Source organism: Sus scrofa, chromosome 6 (assembly GCF_054392235.1).
Source record: "Sus scrofa isolate SSC_HxYL_T2T_F1_AM1 chromosome 6, Sscrofa_HxYL_maternal_Yorkshire_Landrace_v2.0, whole genome shotgun sequence".
NCBI classification, from domain to species: Eukaryota; Metazoa; Chordata; class Mammalia; order Artiodactyla; family Suidae; genus Sus; species Sus scrofa.
The window spans coordinates 45,484,505-45,508,095 of record NC_139388.1 but is presented as its reverse complement, the minus strand read 5'-3'; positions in this window follow the sequence as shown (position 1 = coordinate 45,508,095).

Sequence of the window (23,591 nt, the reverse complement as noted above, 5' to 3'; positions counted from 1 at the left end):
TTCCCCTCCTTATTTGGGGAATTAGTGACTCCCTTCCCAAGCACTGAAGGATGGGAGATCCAAAGACATCCTCTCCAGCACAAATCTTGCCATTACCTTGGGCAACTTCCTCTTCTAATTCCTCCCCCCACCCCTAAACCAAAGCCAGCTCCAGCCAATCCCTGGCCCTGACCTTCCCAGCATGGCTCCACAGTGGCATTTAATATAACCACAGCCCACGCTATGACCATGACCGTCATGACCATGCCCACCATGACCATCTATGACCATCCATGACCATGACCACCATGACCTGACCACCATGACCATCCATGACCACCATGACCATCCATGACCACCATGACCATGGCCATTATGACCATGCCCACAATGACCATCCTAGACCACCTTGGCCATGATCACCATGACCATCCATGACCACCATGACCATCTATGACCATCCATGACCATGACCACCATGACCATGCCCACAATGACCATCCTAGACCACCATGACCATGCCCACAATGACCATCCTAGACCACCATGACCATCCATGACCATCCATGACCATGACCGTCATGACCATGCCCACAATGACCATCCTAGACCACCACGACCTGACTACCATGACCATCCACGACCACCATGACCATGGCTGTCATGACCATGCCCACCATGACTGTGACTACTTCTTCTGGCTTTTGCTCAGTGCACCCGGAGCTTATGTTCTTGGCCTCATCAGTCCTTCATACCTCTCAGCCCTCTGCTTTCTCCTAGTATCCTCCCTTTCTTCTCCCTTCTTCCCAACCCAGGGCCCATCCCTTCATGCAGCCTGCCCACTCGTCCTTTTCCTAGCTTTTTTCACACTTCCCTACTCCTCATCAAACTCTTGACCTTGCCATCCATTTCTTTACTCTCCTGAGGTGATGTTGCCACAGGTTTTATAGAAAACATAGAAGCCATCCAAAGGGTACCCCTTCAAGTTTTTGCCAAGCCATTCTCAAGAGTTAACTTTTTTTCCACTTCTCTTCCATTGAGATAGAAGGGTCCCTCTACCCGTGCATAGCAAACACCTCCACCTGTATCCGGGATTCCATTCCCTCCCTTCTCATCACATTTTCTCTCTATTCCTCACCCCCTCTATCCTCAACTTCTTCATCCTTGCCCTTCACTGACCTCTCCCTCTCAGCCCTGGAGCAAGTTCAAATCCTATCTTTCTCATACAAAGCAAATACTGTCCCCACACCTCCACCTGCTACTCCCCCTCTTCTCTTCTTTACTTGCTCACACTCCCATTCCCTGTCTGTTTCCTTCCCAGTGTGATTGGCTGTGTCTTGTGGTTTTTTTTTTTTTACTTTGTGCAAATGAAGGCAAAGGCACTGCCTTCATTACCTTATTCTGCTTCTGACTCTTTTCATGGACCCCTGTGCTTTTATACGTATACCTGTTGTCACATGATCCCATAGCCTGTGGCTTCTAATGCTGCCTGGTACCCTGAGGTGGGCATCCACCAGATGAAACACTTTCTACCCCTCAGAGATGGATGCCCAGGTTGTTTCCAGCTCCCTGTCTCCACAGACAAGGTCACGGTGAACCTCTTTGATCAGGGCCTTCTGTGGGTCTGTGTGAGAATTTCTTGGAAATGTGTACTGAGGAGCAGAAGGGACTGGTCAGAGGGTAGGCATATGGTCATTTTTTTCCCCTTTTGTTCTACTGTTATGTGGAGACATTCTCACCCTCTTTGCACATCTGAGGTCTTCTGCCAGTGTTCAGTAGATACTCTGTGAGAATCATTCTACATGCAGTTTTTTTTTTTTTTGGATGTGTTTTGGGGAGAAGGTGAGCACCCCATCTTACTCCTCTGCCATCTTGGAATACTCCCCTCCCCCACTTGTCATTTTGATCCACCTCGGCCAGATTATTTTCCAGATGCCTGCCTTGATCCACACCTCCACTTGCTCCCCATAAGAGTTCCTGAAGCCCCCAGTCCTGCCAATGGTTGGCATTGCTCAGCTCCCTAATTGATGCCAAGCCGATAGATCCAGAGGAGCACCTCCTCATTGCTTTCATTGGCATTTCTCTTTTTAACACTCTGGATTTCTTCTTTCTTGAATTGCTTGTTTTGCATTCTTTATCTCTTCGGGGGATTATTTCTTCCTTCTTTATTTGCTAGCACTCTTTGTATTATCTAGCTGTAACCCCTGTAGGTCAACGAAATTGCAAATACCTTTTCCTAATCTGCCATGTGTCTCTCAACATTGTCCACAGTTTCTTTAATGGATGACAAATTGGTCTGCAGCCACTGTCACATCACCTCTCCAGTTGCCCCTGGAATACACCTTGGCTAACTTGTCTGTGCAGTGGAGATCACCAGGGTACCACCTTCCCATGGCAGTTTTGAGGATTCAAGGAGAGGGTGCATGTAAATCAGAGGGTGGAGCTCAAGAAACACGGTGGTTGTGGCGGTCATAATACTGGTAGTCTTATTAGTTATTGTTGTTTTCATTGGTGTCTATGGGTTTCTCAATGACAACTTAAAAAATAGCATAAACGAAGCAGGAGCTAATCAGATGCCACATCAGTGTGTCACCTGCTCTCTCTCACCAGAACCACCTGTTTAACTCAGCAACCCCAGGTGGTGGTAACTTCATCGTATCCATGCGATGCCTACAACCCAGGCATTTCCTGAGGGTCCACAACAAAAGCACATCTTTCTCAAGGACTTTTCATACGTCCTGTGAGCGGCTCAGTCTGGAACTCATGACCCTGCTGGGTGTTTTGCAAAGTTCTAAACCCATCCTGAAAGCCTTTGGTGTCTGGGTGCTTCTTTGCCTGTCTCTGCCGATCAGATGAAGGCTCCCTCTTTAGGAAGAATGACTTCAAAAGGCTGTCTGGGCGAGACCTCCCTGAACAGCATTAGAATAAGTCAGAAGCACGCACATTTCACTTCTCTCTCTAACATAGGCTTGGAAATTAAAGGCAGAAAACTTTGTCAGAATGCATCGTGGCTGTGATAAGAGACAAGAGGGCACTGTGAAATATTGGAGCTGTTTTAGCAGATCTGAGAAAACAGTGGGGAAGGGGGGGGTCCTTGTGTAGAAGAGGGGGTGCTGAACACCAGGCTGGTCTTCTGAAGGCATCTCAGGCTGCCGATGGAAAAATCCATCCACCTGAGTCCACTCCGGGTGAGTCCAACCTGCATCCTCCTACTCCTCCAGACTGTGGAATTCCTTCCTCTCCAAGGCCTTTCTCCTGCTTCTCCGGGAACAGAGATGGCCACATTCCATTTAGCCATGAAGTTGAAAAGAAATCACTCTATCCGCCTCCTTCATTCAACAGATGGGGAAACTGAGGCCAGAAAAGGGAGGTGAACCCCCTCAATGGATTGCAGCTGGTCAGCAGCAACAGAACTCAGGGTTTGTCCTGAACGCTTACAGAGACCTGTCTCTCCAAGGGGACCCCAGGGACAAAGCCCTAAGCGTCTCAGCGGCTCGTGCGCCAGAGCAAGGTGAGCCCCTGAGGATGCAGCCACAGGAAAGGGTGAGCCAGGAAAAGGTCCAGTGTGGGACACATTTGGAAAACACAGCCTCGGATGGCCCTTCTCTGAGATGGCACAGCGAGAAATAACCGTGTCTGCAGCGGCCTCTCCCCATGCGCTCTGGGAGGGAGGCGCTGCCTCCAGCCGTCTTCCATCTTCCTGCCTCATCTCGCCTCGTGTGAGAGAATGCAAGTGGCACAGCTGAAATTCAAAACAATTCTGTTGAAAAATAAAGCCGGATCTCTTCCTAACATCATAAACCAGGGTGAAATGAAAATGGATTAAAGATTTAAAAATAAGAATTCCTGGGCAGAGAATCGGTGTGAGCTATCTATATAATTCCCAAATAGAATGCCCTAAAATACCTGCAGTGTTTTTTTTTGTTTTTTTTTTGTTTTTGTCTTTTGTCTTTTTAGGGCCCCACCCACAGTGTATGGAGGTTCCCAGGCTAGGGGTCGAATCGGAGCCATAGCCGCTGGCCTAAGCCAGAGCCACAGCAACTCGGGATCCGAGCCGCGTCTGCGACCTACACCACAGCTCAGGGGCAACGCCAGATCCCTAACCCACTGAACAAGGCCAGGGATTGAACCCCCAACCTCATGGTTCCTAGTTGGATTCATTTCCCCTGCTCCAAGACGGGAACTCCAACACCTGCATTTTTATCTCCATGGGTCAGAAACAGAGTTGCAGTCATCAAGTCGTGATCGAGGAAGAATCTGCTTCTGAGCTGGTATGATTGTTGGCAAAATGCAGTTTTCCATAGATTATTAGCCTAGGGGCCTCAATTCCTCACTGACTATTGGCTGGAGAACGCTTTTAGTTTCCTGTAACATGGGGCCCTCCACCATGGCAGCTTCCTTCATCAGCAAAGTCTGCTAGCCGTTGAAAAGCCACAATCATTTGCCACAAAATCATGGACAGACATGTCATCATCTTTCCCATCCTCCCTTGGTTAGAGGGAAGTCACGAGGTGGAGTTCCCTTGTGGCACAGTGGGGTAAGTATCCAGCGTTATCCCTGCAGTGACTCAGGTCCCTGCTGTGGCATGAGTTCCGACCTTGGCCTGGGAACTTCCACATGCTGCAGGTGTGCTTCCCCCCTCCACCCCCCCAAAAAACCTGTCACTAGGTTCAGCCCGGCCTCCAGGGGAGGAGATTTCATGACCACGTGAATACCGAGGCAGGGATTTGGGGGGCCACTGAGTAATCTCCCTACCACAGAACTATAGAAAAAAAATAAAGGGAGTTCCCATTGTGGTTCAGTGGGTTAAGAATCTGACTAGGATCCATGAGGACACAGGTTCTATTCCTGGCCTCGCTCAGTGGGTTGCCATGGGTTACAATTTAGGTCACAGATGAGACTCAGATCCCACATTGCTGCTGCTGTGGTGTAGGGTGGCTGCAGGTCTGATTCGATCCGTAGCCCAGAACTTCCATATGCCCCAGGTGTGCCTGTAAAAAGACGAAAAAAAAAAAAAAAAAAAAAGAAGAGGAAGAAATTCTGTTTAACCGAAGACACTATGAACAGTTAATAAACAATGATTGGATCAGAGAGGATCATTGCAATGTCCAAAATTGACATGGAATGCCTATAAATTAATAAGGGGATAGCAACCCTAGAAGGAAAAAAAATGTACAAAGGCTATAAATAGACAACTAGCAGAGAGATTAAAAAGGCTAATTAATAAGCACATAAAGAGATGCTCACATTTATTAGTAATTAGAAAAATGCCATTAAAACAAGATAGCACTTCACACCTTTTCGACTGGCAAAATAGACAGCTGGATTATGCCACATGTTGGCAGGCATATGAGACTCTCATCACTGCTGGTGGCAGTGGAGACGAGCATCTGGCCCCACCTACTCCTAGTGAATATATGTACACACTCTGACCCAGCAACTTTGCTGCTGGACACGTATCCCCCCCAACACCCTCCCCCTCATCCCAAATGATGCTTCTTACAGAAATGCAGCCTGGCTGGAACCTGGGTTCCCTCTCCTGAGAGAATGGATGGGCATCATTATCCAGGTGACAATAGGAACAGAAGCATTAGATGGTGTGTTTGCAGGGCTACATGGGTCCAAGTCAAAATCACGGTGCTTTGAGAAACAAGAATGATATGGAATGAAATAAACCACAGTATCACTTACGTCAGTTAAAAATGTACTCCAGCTAAACAAAAAGGTACATGAAGCAAAATCCATCCGTTTCCTATAAGAATAGGAGTAGCAGCATAGGGGATGAAAGGGAATAAATACACAACACAAGAAAGGGGCTGTGTGCAGCGCAGTAATAATAGAGCTCTGAGAGCTGAAGACAATGAGGACCTAGCCCTCTTTCTCTGAATTGGGGGTGGGGTGGGGTGGGATGGGGTGGGGGTGGGGGTGAGCAGGGAAAACACAAAGCAAAACCAAAAGTTCTGCCCACCCACCCAGTCCCTTTAGTTGAGTGTGATACGTTGTTGCAAGCATGCACCCTATTTAGCCTGGCTTAACCCTGGGCTGCAGGGCTCATTTGATCCCAGTACTCCTTTTTGACAGAAGACTTACTAATAACCATTAGAATTTGTGCTCCTTGGCATTGCTCTGGAAAAAAAAAAAAAAGTTTATGATAAATCGACCCACTGAATTGTCCTTCATTTTATTGCTCCAGGAGCTCTGCGTGTATTTACGATGGTGTGAGTGTGTGTGTGTGTGTGTGTGTGTGTGTGTGAGATGGCCTCTCCTGGGAAGGAATGATTCCGTGGATTGGTGTGTTTTTCAGAATTGCTCAAAGGGTTAATTTGGGCAGACACGAAACAAACTCTTACACGGCTTGTAACTATCTTCTTAAGACACTGAATTATTTTTCTTATTTTTATCTGTTCCCCTATTTTCAACTAGCATCTCCAAAGAGCAAAGAGTGATCAAGACCGGACATTAAATAATTAAACTTTTGCTTAAACTCAGAAATAGAAGGTATGAGGTCTGATGTGTGGGACACACACACACACACACACACACACACACACACACACACCATTCAGCTTCCCAAGGAGGTTCTAGCTTCCAATATTATCAGCACCTGGCAGGATGAGCCTATTTTATGTAAATGGATTCATTATTATTAATTTCGGCTGGTGCTGAACGATTTATGAACTGCTTTTCGAATGTAGAAAAGTGGTTCATGAATCAGAAGGAAAAATGTTCCCCAAAACCTGCATCGATAAATAACGACTTTTATTCATGGATCCCGCCCGTGGTGTCTTTTATCTTTAGCCAGGATGGCATGAAATTACCAGATCACTGCAGGGGTGGGGGTCGGGGACGAACAAGGAAGCAAGGGTCGAAAAATTGGAGAGGTGGTTCCCGAGGCAGCGCCATGGGGCAGCTAGTGGGACTGTCAGGGATGAGGCTCCTGGGGCAGTTCCTCCCTGGGGCCGCCTCCGCCTCTCCCCTTGCTCTCATTCCCCTGGAAATATGCGTGGGATTAAAACAGCGTCACACTCTTCCCATTGCAAATGGGGGAGCTGGCCTCCAGGGTCTTTTTTAAAAAAATCTTCATTTGATCCGTTGGACCACAGCAGAAAGCTGTGCAAAGCTGAGTGTCAGAGAAAGCAGCCAAGTGCAAGCCTTTTGTCTGGAGAGACTTCTAGCTGCTTTGGACCAGCAAGGCAAGGACTGGAGTTGGGGACTGTTCAATAAATACTACCCGATGTCGTAGGCTCCAAACTCAGTGGCAACAGGAGACTTTTGGCATCAATTTTTCGATATTATTTCCAGGTTCTTCCAATTAGAAAAGACCTTCAACTCTGTAATACCCTGGATGGGGAAAAAAGAATATATATATATATATATATATACACACACACGCTTTTTTTTTTTTTTTTGCTTTTGGGCAGCACCTGCAGCACATGGAAGTTCCCAGGCTAGGCAGCTACAGAATCAGAGCTACAGTTGCCGCCTACACCACAGCCACAGCAACACAGGATCCAAGCAAGCCACATCTGCAACCTACACCACGGCTCACAGCAACACCCAATCCTTAACCCACTGATCGAGGCTAGGGATTGAACCCACATCCTCATGGATCCTAGTCAGGTTCGTTACCACTGAACTGTGACAGGAACTCTAAGAATGGATATATTTATGTGTATGACTGATTAGCATTGCTACACACCTGAAACGAATACAACATTGTAAGTCAACTATACTTAAATAAACTTGAATTTAAAAAATAAGAAAATAGAAGACCTTCGATCCTGCTGAACTGTTGCCTTAGATATTTCAGGTTTGATAATCTGATGGGCAAGGCTTTCCAAGCATCAGAAGAGAGGAATCTGAGGCTGTACCTGGAGCCCTGAGACCTCTTTCACCAAGAGGGGCGTCCCCTGCATTGCATCCAGGTGGGACTGCAGCTAGCAAGTCCTCCCAGCATGCAGGAGGGGGTCCCCTGGCTGTCTGCACCCCTCTCCAGAGGAAGGAAAGCTCGCTACAGGTCCTCTGGAGCAGCCCGAAACTACTGGGGGGTCCAGTAGTTGGACTGGTGCCAGTGGGCACCCACGTGGGAAGTACGGGGGCCGGAGAGGGAAAAACAAAGGGGGAAGGAGTGGGCCCACCCCACCTGCCAGCTCACGAACTCAGCTCTTCCCAGAAACAAGCAGGAAACAGGACCACGAATCTGCAGTCCCTTCTGGGTCTCCTCCCGACACGTCTCTCCTTGGGTGGCCATCTCATGGTGTGTGATTCTGGGGCTTTAAAATATTCATTTTTAATACAACTACTTAATCTCGTGCTCCATGGCAGAAACAGAGCTCTGCTTCAGCACCAGAAGATAAATTGGAAAAAAGGGGTTGTTGGAGATGTGAAAGCTCCCAGAGCCATTTCTGAAGGGATGTCCCACCAGCCAGAAAAGATGCGGCCTCTCAGCGTCACCTGTTCAGATGGTTTTCTAGATGAAGAAACTCTGACCTCTTGATCCTGCTGTGACGAATCCAGAAAAGTGCCTTAAAGGCAAATCAAGAAAGCAATAGTTTTATTCTCTTTTGCTTGGTTTTTAGTTCATCGGCGCACCATTTCTGGGCCACAAATGAATACTACTCTCCTTATATAAAGGAAGAGATGCCAAAATACAAAGAAGCGAATTATCTGACAATGATGTGACAGAAAGTTGGACTGAGTCAAGAATGAAAACTTTCTGTTTCTGAATCGTCCTCCCAGAAATGTGTCCACTCAGTCATGGAGCATCTTCTGTGTCCCAGCACCACACGGGGCCACAGCAAGAGAGCTACCAGGCAGCCTGAAAAAGCCCCTGCTGAGTTCCCGTTGTGGCTCAGTGGGTTAAGGACCCAATACTGTCTGTGTGAGGATGCGGGTTTGATCCCTGGCTTCTCTCAGTGGGTTAAAGGATCCAGTGTTGCCGTGGCTGTGGTGTAGGCCCACAGCTACAGCTCTGATTCCATCCCTGGCCTGGGAACTTCCATGCAGTGCTGGGGAGGCCCTAAAAAAAAAAAAGAAAGAAAGAAAAAAAAAAAACCCAGCTTGTCCCCCAAGGAGTTTACATTCCAGGGGGAGGAGATGACAGTAATGAAAGGCCATAATGAAATAAAACTGGATGATGAGGAGTTGGGTGTTTCTCTAGAAGATGGCATAGTCAGGAAAGGGGACTCTGAGGAGCAGAGAGCCAATGGAAAAGATAAAGGATGCAGCAATGGGAAAAGCTGAGAAAGAACCCAAACCACAGGGCCAGGGTGGACGTGAGCATGGCATGTTCAAGGAGCAGGCAGACCAACCTGGGCATGGCAGGGAGAAAGGCAGGAAGAGGTACGTTTAGAAGAGCAAACTGAGGAGTTCCCGTTGTGGCTCAGCGGTTAACGAATCTGACTAGGAACCATGAGGTTGCGGGTTCGATCCCTGCCCTTGCTCAGTGGGTTGGGGATCCGGCGTTGCCGTGAGCTGTGGTGTAGGTCGCAGATGCGGCTCGGATCCCACATTGCTGTGGCTCTGGCGTAGGCTGGTGGCTACAGCTCTGATTAGACCCCTAGCCTGGGAACCTCCATATGCTGCGGGAGCAGCCCAAGAAATAGCAAAAAGACCAAAAGAAAAAAAAGCAAACCAAGCCCTCTCCTGCAGAACCCAATGGTAAGGCATTTGAATTTGATTCTACGTGCCATGGGATTCTTTGTGAGATGAGTAACGAGGAAGACTAATTTCAATTACTTTATACTACCCAAGAGCTCCACTGAAAAAAAAAATGCTTAAAACAAAAAGAAAGAAAGAAAGAAACATATCTTCTGCACCTTTTGGCAAACCTCGTTCTCAAGGAGGCAAGAGTGGATTGGCTGCACTGGGATCTGTGTAAATTACCCCTTGCCCACAGAGGTTTCCTCTGCTCTGGTGCCTCCAACCTAAGCCAAACCTCTTTGCTGCTCAGGATACCAAAGGTTGTCCAACTCTGAACAAGTAGGGGTTGAAAGAAAAGGCACTTGGGAATTAAATATATGCTTCCATCAGTTGAACTTTTATACAGATTGACTGCAGTGAAAAATTAGAGCTTTGTGTAATCCAATAGAGTAAAATCAAATGCCCCAAATAAATAAATAGTTGTCTTTTTTATGAGCTTTCCATCACCCCTGGATCCATTTGTAAGTTGCATTGTGTCACCTCTCTTCATTGGCAGTGTTGCCTCTGAAAACTCTTCTGTTTATTTGAGCTCAGCAATCAGGCTTAAATGTACCCACATATATCCTTCTACAGTGTCTGTTTTTTCTGTCTCCCAAAGACATAGTGACTACTCCTTTTATGGGAAACCAGTTATTAATCCAGTAAGTCTGCATGAATCAATATCTTTGTGAAATGACACCGTGTTCAAGTTATTTTATGTTATGTTGATGGTTAGCTAATTTTGGAGGGGAGACATTTCTTCGAGAAACAGACATAGCATAATTTAGTGGTGAAAACGTCAATCACTGTAGGTCGTATGTCTTTGTCCAGGCAGAAGAGGGCAGATTTATTGAAGGAAAGGCAGCCATATATTCCTTGCCGCACTCTGACCCAAAACATCCATTTTGCTTATAATTTTGTTTGGCAAAATGACATCAACTGCAATCACGAACAAAAAGACCATGCCAAAAGCCATCGTTCTTGGGTTCGGATTCAACAGCCTTACGGCAGGGCAATACGGTGACAGCTTCAACAAGGCGGTGACATGTTGGTGCTCTTCTCAGCTCACAAATCTGCAAAGGAAAATCTGCGTAGTACTCAGCCAGTGTGCAAAATTTAGTCTGGGAAATAGACTTCAGAATATCTGCTTTTTCCTAAAATCTAACAGCCCACAGAGAAGGGGGTGGCCTTTGGGTTCTCCATCTAGCCCCAAGGGAGCTTCTTTCCCAAGTCAGGGCTCTTTCTCCACGTTCCCCTGCTTTCCCACTGGTGTTTTAGGAAGAAAAAAAAAAAGGCATGGGAAGCAGAAAAGGGTAATCTAACGGGCACAGGAGGTGAGCGACAAGGGACAATAAGAGTCTCCATCATGATGATAACCGCGGACAAGGTTGGACCAAGAAAATTGATAAGCAATTTTAAGATCAAGAGGCATCTGGGGACTGACGTAGCCAAAGGGTTTTTTACTGAATTACAGATAAAATGGTCATTGGGAACATCTTTTCATCCCCGAGGAAAACAGCTCAGCCCTGAGCTAAGTGCTCACTTAGCATAATGAGGAATTTCTCTTCTAAACCAATAATCCTCATCGACATCAAGAGGGGACTGATAGAGGCAGTTGGGGTGCCTGGTTCCATGAATGCCCCCGATGTGTCAGACTTTCCAGGGTCCAGGCCCTCCCGCGTTGACTCTGGGCTTGACCACGTTCCTTGCCCTGGCTAACTGCTCACCAGCAACCAGGAAGCAAGCACAAGACTGCACACGGGGGCCGCCCTGTTGGACCCCTGTCGCTTTTGAAATTATAACAATGATGGATACCATTTATGCACTACTTTTACAAAGCTCAAACAATTTACACGTATCCTTCCACAGTCCTCGGGATCAAGAGTGTTATAATGCCCATTTCGCAGATGAGGAAACTAAGGTACAAAGGTTCCAAGAAGCAAGAGCCTTGCTCAGCGATACAACTGAGAAATGATGGAGCAGACGTGGACAAAGCTGGATGGGATTGGAGTCATAACAAGTCTGGCTCAGAACGAGGAGTGACCTGTGAATCAACCATCCTAACCTCACTTTCCCCCCGCAACACTCCTGCCCTGCTACCCAAACAGGTGTGAAAATTTCATTGCTTATAAGCCAGGAAAACTGGAAGAGTTTCACTCTTTCTGAACTCTGGTCCTTTCCCCCAGGCTCTCCGTTTCCATGGGGCTTATTCACAGGCTCCAAAAGAGCAGGTGACAACAGACAACATCCATGACAAAGGAAACTTTAAGGATGGGTGGGTGAGGTGCCTGCCAAAGACACAGAGATGGAGATTTAAGAGCTCTTGTCTGGGAGTTTCCGTTGTGGCTCAGTGGGTTGAAAACCCAACATAATGTCCGTGAGGAGGTGGGTTCGATCCCTGGTCTTGCTCAGTGGGTTAAGGATCCAGTGCTGCCGAAAGCTGAGGCATAGGTTGCAGACATGGCTTGGGTCAAGCATGGCTGTGGCTGTGGTGTAGGCAGGCAGCTGTAGCTCTGATTCCACCCCTAGCCTGGAACTTTCATATGCCAGCAGGTGTGGCCCTAAAAAGAAAAATAAAAAGTAAAAAAAGAGCTCTCGGGTTTGGGGTTGGAAGATGCCAACTATTACATTTAGAATGAATAAGCAGTGACGTTCTACTGCACAGCACAGGGAACTCTATCCAATCTCTTGGGGTAGAACATGATGGAAGATAATATGAGAAAATAATGTGTATATATATATATATATATATGTATGACCAGGATACTCTGTGGTACAGGAAAATTAGCACAACACTGTAAATCAACTCAACTCTAATAAAAATCAAATTTAAAAAAGAGCTCCTGTGTGAGAGTTCTGAGGGGTCTTGGGGCCCCTCCTGGCCTCTCTGCCCCCAGAGCAGACAGCTGCTCCTGGAACTGTGGTCTCACAGGGACACTGAGGCTTCAGATGCACCATCGCACCCCAGATGGGGGTGTTCCCTCCAGCACCTCCTAGTGCAAAGTCCCACGTCACCACAGCCCCACTTTGTAAAAGTACTCATCACCTGGGGGACTCCAGGAATCAGGAAGGGCGCCAGGAGGAGAGGAGACACCAAGAAAGGAGACCCCCCCCCTTCTCCAAGATCCTGAAAATCAAATCAGGGAGGTGCTGGAGTCGGGGGGCAGGGGGAGAGGTCAAAGGCAAAGCCTGAGTTTTAATCAGCTGCTGTCCCTGCCTGGTGGTCCTGAAGAAAGGTCTCCCAGCCCAGCATCTACAGCAGGACACACACCAGCTCCCTCTGTCCAGAGGAGAGAATGAGGGGCAGAGCTGCAGGCAGTGTCACGCTTCCTCTTTGGGTCCAGTGGAGCTAAGCCCAGCTGTGTGTGTGGCGAGCACTCACAGTGGGTGAGGGGCTGCCTGGAGGGTGGGGTGGAAGGCAGGTTAGCGCCTGAGCTGCCCTCCGACCCAGAGGGTAGGATGGGGCTGGGGCACAGCTGAGCCTCCAACTCAACCTTAACCATGGTGCCACTTTCTTGCCAACACAGGTCTCCGTGAACTCTAAGCACTGACAGTATCCATCCCACAAGAGATACTGAAATCAAATGTCACCTCCTGGAGACAAAGCCTCTGCTGATGACATTTAGTGATCACAGCACAGGGAATTCCAGGGGGAGGGATGAGCTCACAGAGAGATGGGGGGAGGGGAGAGAACCTTGGGCCACCTCCTCTCTCCTGTCTGATTTTATTTTTTTTCTTTTTAGGTCCGCAGTGTGGCATGTGGGCATATGGAAGTTCTCAGGCGAGGGGTCAAACTAGAGCTGCAGCTGCTGGCCTACACCACAGCCACAGCAATGCCAGCTCTGAGCCCTGTCTGCAGCCTACACCATACCTCACGGCAATGCCGGATCCTTAACCCACTGAGCAAAGCCAGGGATCGAACCTGCATCCTCATGGATCCTAGTCAGGTTCATTTCTAATGTGCCACAATGGGAACTCCCTCCTGTCTGATTTTGCCATCTGTGGACCAGGACATCTTTAGCCCAACGAGTCCAGGGCCTACAGTGTAAGCACTGGGCCCAAAGCAAAGTCACAAATAAAATGCATCTGCAGGGCTCCATCGTCTCAAGAGCTTTCTCTCAAGGCTGAGCATCCCTCGGAAGTCCTGACTCCTTCCATCAATGACTTTCATCCCCTGGAGAGACATGCATCCCCAGGGCGGGAGTAAGAAGCTCCCTCAACCAGCTGGCACAGAAGCCATCTTCCTACCCATCACCTAGAGGCATTTAAAGACATTCACGGGGTTCAAGGCATCTCTGACCTCCAGCACTGACTCCTTGGCCCCAGCAGCTGGGGGGGTGTGGGGGGACTGGGGGGGGAGGGTTCCGTACTAGGTGTTTCCTAGTTTCTCAAAGACACTCAGAAAGCCCAGAGATGGGGGACCTGATGTCTCTCAGGAAGGCTTGTCCAGGCTCCTCGATGCCAGGAAGGGGCTCCTCTGACGGTAGAGCGGACAGCGGAGACTTGCAGGCATCCATTCTCAAGGCCATTCGGACACCCCTCCTGTCTTACCTGTCTTTGGGTTTCTTTCCTGGAATGCTTTCTATCCCAGGCAGGAAAACCATTTCCCTGCAAAATAGAAAATCTATTGCTGAGCACTGCAATGAGAATTAACCTTGATTACCGCGGTAATTTACTAATCAAAACTGGGGACCTGCTAATCAAGCTGGAATTGCCAGCTGCTTGATTTTTTATAGTAACATCACCAAAATTGAGCATTTGGTAAACAAGGGGTGTTGGGTGTGGTGGTGGGGGCTGCAAGAAGGTGAGGGAGGGCCAGGCTGGAAGGAGGTTGGCTTTGTCTCCACTGACCAGTCAGCAGGTGTGGCAGAAACAGATGGATGGAAACACCGAAACGTCTCCTGGATGGGGCAGGTCGGCCCTGTGAAACACACACACAAAGGGGAGAGGTGGGGCCAAAACCAGATTTTTCACTGCTGTCCTAAAAGTTGCTTTCTGCTAGAAGTCAGCCCTTAAATAGGGACACCGGGTGAGTATTTATGTGGGGTGTCATCCCAGAAAATACAGTGGGGAAGCAGGAATGTGAGGCCTCCGAGGGCTAAGGTGATGCAGGAAGCCTCCCTGAGCAGGTTGCTGCCGTGGGCTACCGGCCTCGCACCTGCTGAGACAGACTGGGATGCTGTGTGGTGAGCCATAGATTGGTCCTACCTAACAGCCAAGGGCTGTTCCTGGAGGGTGTGAGCGCCCCCACATTCTGGGCTGCCTCCCCTACAGGCCAGACAGTCTTCCTTGGTGGGAGGGGCTGGCAGTGGGAATGTCTCATGTGAGCCTCCTTGAGGGTGTGGAAGAGATATAAGTGGGGCTCCCACATGGCTTGCACCACGTGGCTCTTCCTCGACCTTCACCCCCATAGGAGAACTTGACCTCTCTGAAATGCACCCTCTGGAAGGAGGGCCCCAATCTCCTACACACGTCTGTACTCGTGCACAGCCGCCCACTCTGTCAAGGATGCAGAGGTCAGGGTCAGCTAAGGGGCCTCCCCAGAGCCGAGGGACCTGTGTGTGCCCAGAGCACCTTTCCTTTCTGCCTGACTAACACCTGCCACCCTGTGCTCTTCAGTTTCTATCCCTGCCCCCTCCTGCTAGATGGAAGACTGGATTGAGTTCTTCTCTGCATCCTGCAATTCTAGGAGAATCCCTGGCACACAGCGGGTTCTCGATAAATCCCCGGGGATCAGTCAAAGGATGAATGAGGCTGCTGAAAGGTACATCAGAACGTCCCTGCCCCGGGGCAGCCTCCGTGGTTGCAAAAGCCCTTTCTCGTGAGTAATGCACCCCACCTTCCCATGCCTCCCCAGATGGAAAGACAGGCGCGGTTATAATGCCCCGCACACACTGGAGGAAAGAGAAAACCTGGCCTCGGTTGAGGTTCAGCTATGTGGGACACCTACTCCGTGGCCTCGAAATTCCTGGAAGTGAAGCCAAGAACAGTATAGAGATGTTTGGACTCTGTGCCCCGGATGCTGCCTGGACCCCAGAGCATCCTCCCCTATGTGACTCCCACCTGACACTCCTGACTCCGAGGACCACCCGGAACTCTGACCTCTCTGCCCCCCACCAATGGATTGATGAGCACAGCAGTTAAGGGTGTGGACGTCAGAGTTTGTCCTGACCCATCCTGTATCCTACACCCTCAGAGAAGTATTTAGGAATTAACAATGGGGATCAAGGACACTTGTATTTAACGCCTCTCCCTGAAAGCCCTGCTTCTGGCTGCTGTGCAGGAGATGGGCTGAAGGGGGTGATGCTGGTGGTGAGAAAGTCTATCCAGGGACCCAGCTCTGCAGAGAGGATGACAACGTAGATCCAGGAAAGGGGTGGTGGACACAAGGAAGGTCATGGAAGGATGCCTCCTCGCTTGTCCCTGCCTTTAGACTTGCCTTGAGAATGAGTAAGGCTGCCTTTCGTCTTAGCCTTGAGAAAGGAGATAGAGAGAGAAGGTTTTCACCCGTGGATGGAAAACAAAGCATCCCTGAGAGTCAGAGATCAGAGCTTCCCCCAGGATCTGGGCCTGGAGGAGAGACTGGAAGGAGGACCAGCCAGCAAAGAAGAGCCTTGTCCTGGGGTGTGAGAGCTGGTGACTGCCATCTTTAATGCAGCCATGGTGGCTGAGGAAGACCAGAAAAGTCTGACCAGCCCTCCAAGCAGAAGCCATATCTGAGGGATTTGAGGGAGGTCTCTCTGCCTCAAGTGCATTTAGAGTCTGGAAAAACTCAGAAACCCCTCTGAGCAGTAGGAATGTCTCATATGAGCATCCTTGAGTTCATGATCACGGGCTCCTGATGCCATGGAGATAATGATAGAGCCTCGCCATTCAGTGCCACAGACGAGGAGGGCAGGGGGTCCAGGAGACGTTCCTTCTGCTGTTCACAGTCTGCTCCGAGGTGCCAGCGATGGGAGACACCTTCCCAGGAGCCTCCAAAAGCCTCAGCAATACAAATATTGGTACTCTGTTCTCTGCCTGCCATGCATCTCCATCTCCGTGCATGTGACTTTGAGCAGGATCAGAGAGGAAGGTGACAGATCGTCCTTCCTGAGCAATCAGCTTCCTACAGAGCTCAGTAACAATGTGGTCAGTGGGCACCAAGGGGAAGGTGTCCCAAGGCTGCTGTGGGTCCAGGGACATGCAGCACATCCATCTGGCTGGCCTCACCCAGCCACCCTCCTGTACTGTGTGTGGCCCAGGAACCAGAGCTTTAGTCAAACGGACTTAATCATTCAAAGAACGCATGAACATGTTCTTACTGCAAAAACTTCAAACTTATGCAGAAAACGAAAGTCTTCTTTGACCCTTCTCATTCTAATCCCTCCCACATAGTATTGTAATTATCCACAGGTAGAAAGGCTTTTCCTTTGTATTCAGAGAGGACAGGTCTGGTGCTGATGGGTAGGGAGGTGTTCTTGCCATCCTCATACTCCCCATAAATAGAATCAGATGCTTCTCTGCTGCTCAGAGGTGGGTCTGCTAACACTCTATTTACCCATTTGCCCGGTGATAGCCAGTTTGGTTAAGATCGGTGGCCTTTGCTATGGCGGCAGCAAGTTACTCGAAGCAATAAGCTTTCTGTGTGCTCCTGGAGCAAAGTTTTACCCCAGTGTCCACCCAGAGGCAGCGACACTGGAAGGGCAGAAGATCTGCACATCTTTATTACTCATCCCAGGGATTGCCAATTTGTTCCCCTAAGGGTTTGCAAGATGCATACGCCCCCACAGTTCCCACATGCTCCCAGCCTTTCATGTCCTCCGTTTCAAAAGTTTTGCCAATTTGGTGCTATTTCATTCTGCCTGTCGTGGACAACTGGTGAAACTGAGCCGCTCTTGGTTTTGGCCGTTGGATTTCATCTAAGACATCCTAGCCTTGCCCATTTTTCTGCTGAGAGGTGTGTCTCTGTTGTATTTATTGTGGTTATTTCTGGATTGAGATACCCACATATATTCTGCATACTCATGCTCTTCCTTGTGTTAGATGCTCCGAGCCATGGAGAATTTTTCCTCCTCCTCCAACTATTCCCCCCCTCCCTTTCTCTGACCTTTTGGCTTCTTGGGCAAATCCAGGTACCGAGAAAATATCTTTATATGTGGCCCATTCTGGAGACTTCTTCCCCACATCACCTCTGCAAAGTGAAAAGCCCCAAGCGGACACTTGCTGCTAAAGGCAATAAGCAGCTCTCATCATCTGCGTTATGATTAATAAAAGCCAAGGATTCTGATTATTCTAAAGGATCAGGATGTCATGGATTTGCACATGCTCACATCTCTTCTCTGGGGGAGGGGTGGAAGCCACCACAAATTAACCAGGGAACCCCTTCTCCCTGAATCTAGGTATGACCTCAGAATCCTTCCTAAGAGTAGTGGCCACCAGACTCCGTTGGAGTTGGCGTGTAAGAAAATCTATATACTGTCACTGCCCCGGCATAATCAAGTGTGTTTTAATCATCCCAGTTAACAGGGGATTCAAAGTCTCTCCACCTCACAATGATTATCTTATCAGAGTTTTCATTAAAAAAGAAAACCCCGGCTAATTGGTTTGACCTCACCATTTAGGAAAATGATAATAATAACAAGCTCACATTTATTGAGTGGTTACTATGTGCCAGACACAGTGTAAAATGCTTTACACGTATTTTCTCATTGAATCTGACAGCAGCTACTTAAGCGGAAGAGTGTCATGTCACAGGATAGAGGCAAAGTGGTCCCTCTGTTGCTCTTGATTTGACCCTTCCCGCTCCCAAGATGTGTGCTGAAAATCACCAGCTGTCCTTTCTGCCCGAACCACGATTATTTAGCATGTTTTTCTCTTCTGAGATGTTCAGAAACTTCCTGGAGCACAGTGAGGTTTCTTGCCTTCATGGATCTGGAATGTAGATCTCAGCTCAGCAGGAAAATGTTAGAATGAGATTTCCCAGGATAGTGGTGTCCACGTTTAGCAGGTGCTGATGGCGCCCTGCCAGACCCGCCTGTAACATGCTTGGCTCCCATCTCAGGCTTCTGCATCAGGGGTAACAGGTGCATGTATCTCCTAAGAACGGTCCTCTGCCCTGGGGAGTCACCTTACCTGGAAATACCCAGGAGGCAGCCCAAATAATGGCAGACTAAAACAGGAATCTAAAAGCCCCAAACCCTTGCCTCAATGTGGGACAACTTTTGGTGCCATTAATACTCCAGAACTTCCTGTGGACCCGAAAGTAGACGCCAGCTGAACTGGTATCTTTGTCCGGCTTCTTCCCCTGTCCTGCCCCACTTCCACGATGCCTAACAGGTTTCCTGGGAGAACATGAAATCTTTGCCTGAATGATCGAGGCGCACTTGGTTCCAGAGTTGAAATTTCGGCATCTCTTTGCTTTAGAAACGATTGGGCTTTATTTGGTTATAAATTACCCAGCTAACCATTGCCAATCTCTCCTTTTGCACATGTGAACACACCCTTAATGATAAGAAAGCTCTTGTATTCCTTCATGCTTAGCTGTCCTATTAAAATAGGAGGCCAAAGACATCAGACCTTTTTTTTTTTTTTTTAGGGCTGCACTCGCGGCCTCTGGAAGTTCCCAGGCTAGGGGTCTAATCAAAGCTGCACCCGAGGCCTAGGCCACAGCCACAGCTGTGCGAGATCCGAGCCACATCTGCAACCTATACCGTAGCTTGTGGCAACACCAGATCCTTAAACCACTGAGGGAGGCCAGGGATCGAACCTGCATCCTCATGGATACTAGTCAGGTTCTTAACTTGCTGAGCCACCAGGGGAACTCTGGGCGCAATTTGCTGTTTGTTTGTATTTTGCTATGGAAAAACCAAGTCACAGAGAGGGTGTCTTGCCTGTGAAGTCTCCATCTGGCAAATACCACGGGTCACTGGGTGGCTGGGTAGAATATCCATTCCTCTCAAGCTGCTCTGAGCCTCCGTCTAGAACCTTCCTCACCATCCCCTCACCTCTCTGGGTCAGAAGTCAGGGCCTGTCCTAACACAGCACCAGTGAGAACCACCCATCTCAGTTTGGTCAAAATCATGGGAATTTTCTGGATTCTGTTCCTTTTGCAGGGGCTTCAAGTTCATACATCCAAGGGGCCCGCCTCCTTCTCACCTTGCCAGCTGCATGGTGGTCAAGGCTTTATTTAACTCTCCCTGGAAGACTGAAGAGCCTGCCACATGACCCCAGGACAGAGCTTCTGGACAACCGGTCCTCTCCTTACCCCCGAGCTTGAGGACAGGTGCCTTTTTTAGAATTTCCTTTGGAGGCGCCAAACCAGCTCGAGGCTTCCAGATGGAACGTACTGAGAGAGGAACAGTAACTATTTCAACCTGAGGTTTCCCCTTCTCCTTTGCTTCTATCATTGAGGTGGTGGGTGATGCTCCAGGGGAGGACACGTGGACCCTTTGCCCTCAGGAGAGTCCCTGGAGCCTAGAACAGGATGGCAGCACGGAGGAGGGCAGAATACACAGCGAGTTTCCGTGTTGCTGCAAGGTGATTTCCAAGTTCACAGCCGTTTATTCCACGATCAAGAGCAATCTGCCTCACTTTGCCAGATCACCCCGTGGTCCTTTGCCCGTTACATCAAGGAACGGGAGACAGCCACGCATGGCATTACGACGTCACAAATCAATTTTATTGAAAACGTATTAGATTTCAGTAAAACTGAAGGCTCAGACATCAGCCGAGAGAAAGCCAGGGGAGAGGAGACGGCGCACCAGGATTTACTTCTGAGTGCTACAAAATATGGAACTAAAAATAACATTAAAGATGAAATTTGTAATGAATCTCAAGCTGCTGAATTCCCCAAGGCTGGGTCTGCCAAAGGCTTTGCAGCCATCCTCTGTTCTTTCCTGTCTTTATTTAAATATTTTATACAGTAGTCTATGTTCGTGTGCCGTGTGAACTGTCATTTATATTTCAGTCCACTCGAAAATGGATCTTAGGCTGCATCAAGCTGCGCGCCGCGCGGAGTGGGTCTGGTTGGAGAGGTGGCGAGGCCCGGGGAGGCAAAATGAAGACGGATGTTTAATGTACTGTTGGTGTACTTATATTTGGCTGTCACGGTTTCTGCCTTAAACCTGATTTGGAATTCTATGGGTTTCGTGACATTATGATAAGAAGCGATGTGCCTTAGACTCCCATTTAGCAGGGACCCTGATGGGCGTTTGAGTGAAAGAGAGCGGTCGGCGGGAGCGGGGTGGGATTCGGACCCCGCGGCTTAATGCTCGGCGGAGACCTTGCTCGGTCTGGAGCTGTAGTATTTCATGCTTTTCTATACATTAGACTTTGCCGAAGTGAACTTTTGGAAGAATAAAACATCTCCAAGATAAATTCAATTTTCCCTAGTGTTGAACGCCAACTTTTGATGTCACTTAATGATTTACTTGTGTTTGGGTGAAAGAGTGCATTTTCCTGGTCTGCAGGCCGAGGGGGAGGATTGAGAATAAATGGGGAGGCTGCAGAAGAAAGTAAAGGAAGGCAAAGTGAGGGTGGAAACTCTTGGAAGGCCCTCTGGGACTCATCACACGAAGGCCTCTGTGTGTGTGTGAGTGTGTGTGTGTTTGTCCCCCATGAAGCTTCTCGTTCGGTTCTGCAGAGGGGCTGGGGTGCCCAGAGTATCTGGTCACTGAGCCACCCAGTCTGGCTGATGGAAAAATGTAGGGACCAGGCTCTGGGCAGCCCGCTTTCTTTACCTGGCTGCTGGCCAAGTGCCGCCTGGACCCAGCCATCAGCCTCCCCAGGCAGTGCCCTTCCCTGCAGCCTGGGGTACGGCAGATAGCTTTGTCTTTCCCGGTAGAAAGTTTCCCGCTGCATCCTGCTCTCGGCACATCACCTTTCCCCTGGCACATCCCTGGACCAGCCCCCAGCACCATCACTTTCCAAGGGGCTCCTCTAGGGCGCAGGACTCTGTGACACCTGCTGGCTGCTGGGATCTGCAGGGTGTCTCCTAAGGACATATAAAACATGGTGGGGACATACTTACAAATGTGTAGAGGCCATGGCAGGCCACCACACTGGCTTTTTTTCTAGGACAAACAGAAGTATACTTATCTCAGTACATGCTGGCAAGAGCGGGGGCTCTTCCGCTCGGGCGTCCCTTCTCTCTGTTGCCACGTGCTGCTCCTCCCATGTGACTGTGTAGGATCCAGCAAACACCACAGTGCTTAATGATTTACTCGAGTTTGGGTGACAGAGTGCATTTTCCTGGTTGGCCTGGCTTCCACCCTTATGCCCTGTTATATGTGTGTGACCATGGGGAACGGCCAGCCTTGCTGGAGGGAGTCAACGCTGGTCCTCCATGTGTCCGCATCCTCACCCTCAGCATCTGGGCACGTCCTTGTCTGGAGAAGAAGGTCTGTGCGATGTAATTAACATTGTCACATTGTACATCAAGTCCACTTTAATCTCAAGGAGGTCCCATCCTGGCTCAGTGGAAACACATCTGACTAGCACCCATGAGGACGCAGGTTCGATCCCTGCCCTTCCTCAGTGGGTTTAAGGACCCAGAACTGCTGTGAGCTATGGTATAGGTCACAGACACAGCTCAGATCCCGCACTGCTGTGGCTGTGGTGTAGACTGGCCAGCTACAGCTCTGATGCGACCCCTAGCCTGGGAACATTCATATGCCGTGGGTGCGGCCCTAAAAAGACACACACACACACAAAAAAAAACTCAAGATGAGTGATAGAACATGATGGAAGATAATATGAGAAAAGGAATGTATATATATATATAAAAATGTATGTATGTGTGTATGTATGACTGGGTCACTTTGCTGTACAGCAGAAATTGACACAATCCTGTAAATCGAATATACTTGAATACAAAATTTTTTAAAAAGTAAAATGAAGCAAAGATCAAGATGTGCTCACCGTGGATTATCTGGGTGGGCCCTAAATCCCATGACAAGTGTCCTTACGTGAGATGGAAGAGGCGGGGGCGGTGTGAAGACAGAGGCAGAGACAGGAGCAATGTAGCCACAAGTCAAAGGAATGCCTGGAACCCCTGGGAAGGCCAGGAGCTGATTTTCTCCAAGTACTTTTAGGGGGGCGCATGGCCTGATTTCACGATGTCTTGATTTCAGGCTTCTGACTTCCAGAACTTGGGGAGAATACATTTCGGTTGTTTCATGCTGGCCAGGTTGCGGTCACTGTTATGACAACCCTGGCAAACAAAGGCACCCTCTGACCTCAGGGGGACTGGTGTTGTGCCTAAGAGACTTTTTTTTTTTTTTTTTTTTTTTTTTTTTTTGCCATTTCTTGGGCTGCTCCTGTGGCATATGGAGGTTCCCAGGCTAGGGGTTGAATCAGAGCTGCAGCCGCCAGCCTACAGCACAGCCACAACAATGTGGGATCCCAGCTGCATCTGCAACCTACACCACAGCTCACGGCAATGCTGGATCCTTAACCCACTGAGCAAGGTGAGGGATCAAACCCACAACCTCATGGTTCCTAGTGGGATTCATTAACCACTGAGCCACCACGGGAACTCCCTAAGAGACTTTTGAGGGAGCGGCTATGTTAAGGTGAGAGAAAGGTACCCGAGAGCTGGCACTGCTGACCTTCACAAGGTCACTGCCTGCTCTGGCCTCATGTATTCTTCCTCCAGGACCCACGTGTGCTGGGACGATTTTCCTGGCCTTGCTCCTTTCCTCTGTGGCAGGAACCCTGTCCCACCTTCAAATGGCCTGTTCTACTGGGCCGTTCAGGACATTCAGAGATGGCTCCCTCCTGAGAGGGGCAACCTGACCTCAGGGTCAGCAAGATCCAGTCCCTGCCCCTGCTGGACCTCAGAGAGTCAGAAGAGCAGCTGTCCCTCCAGCCAGGGCCCTGGGGCCTCCATCCAGCCCATGCCGGGAGCTGTGCTGGTCACAGAGGCTCACACAGCAACAGCTGTGGTCCAA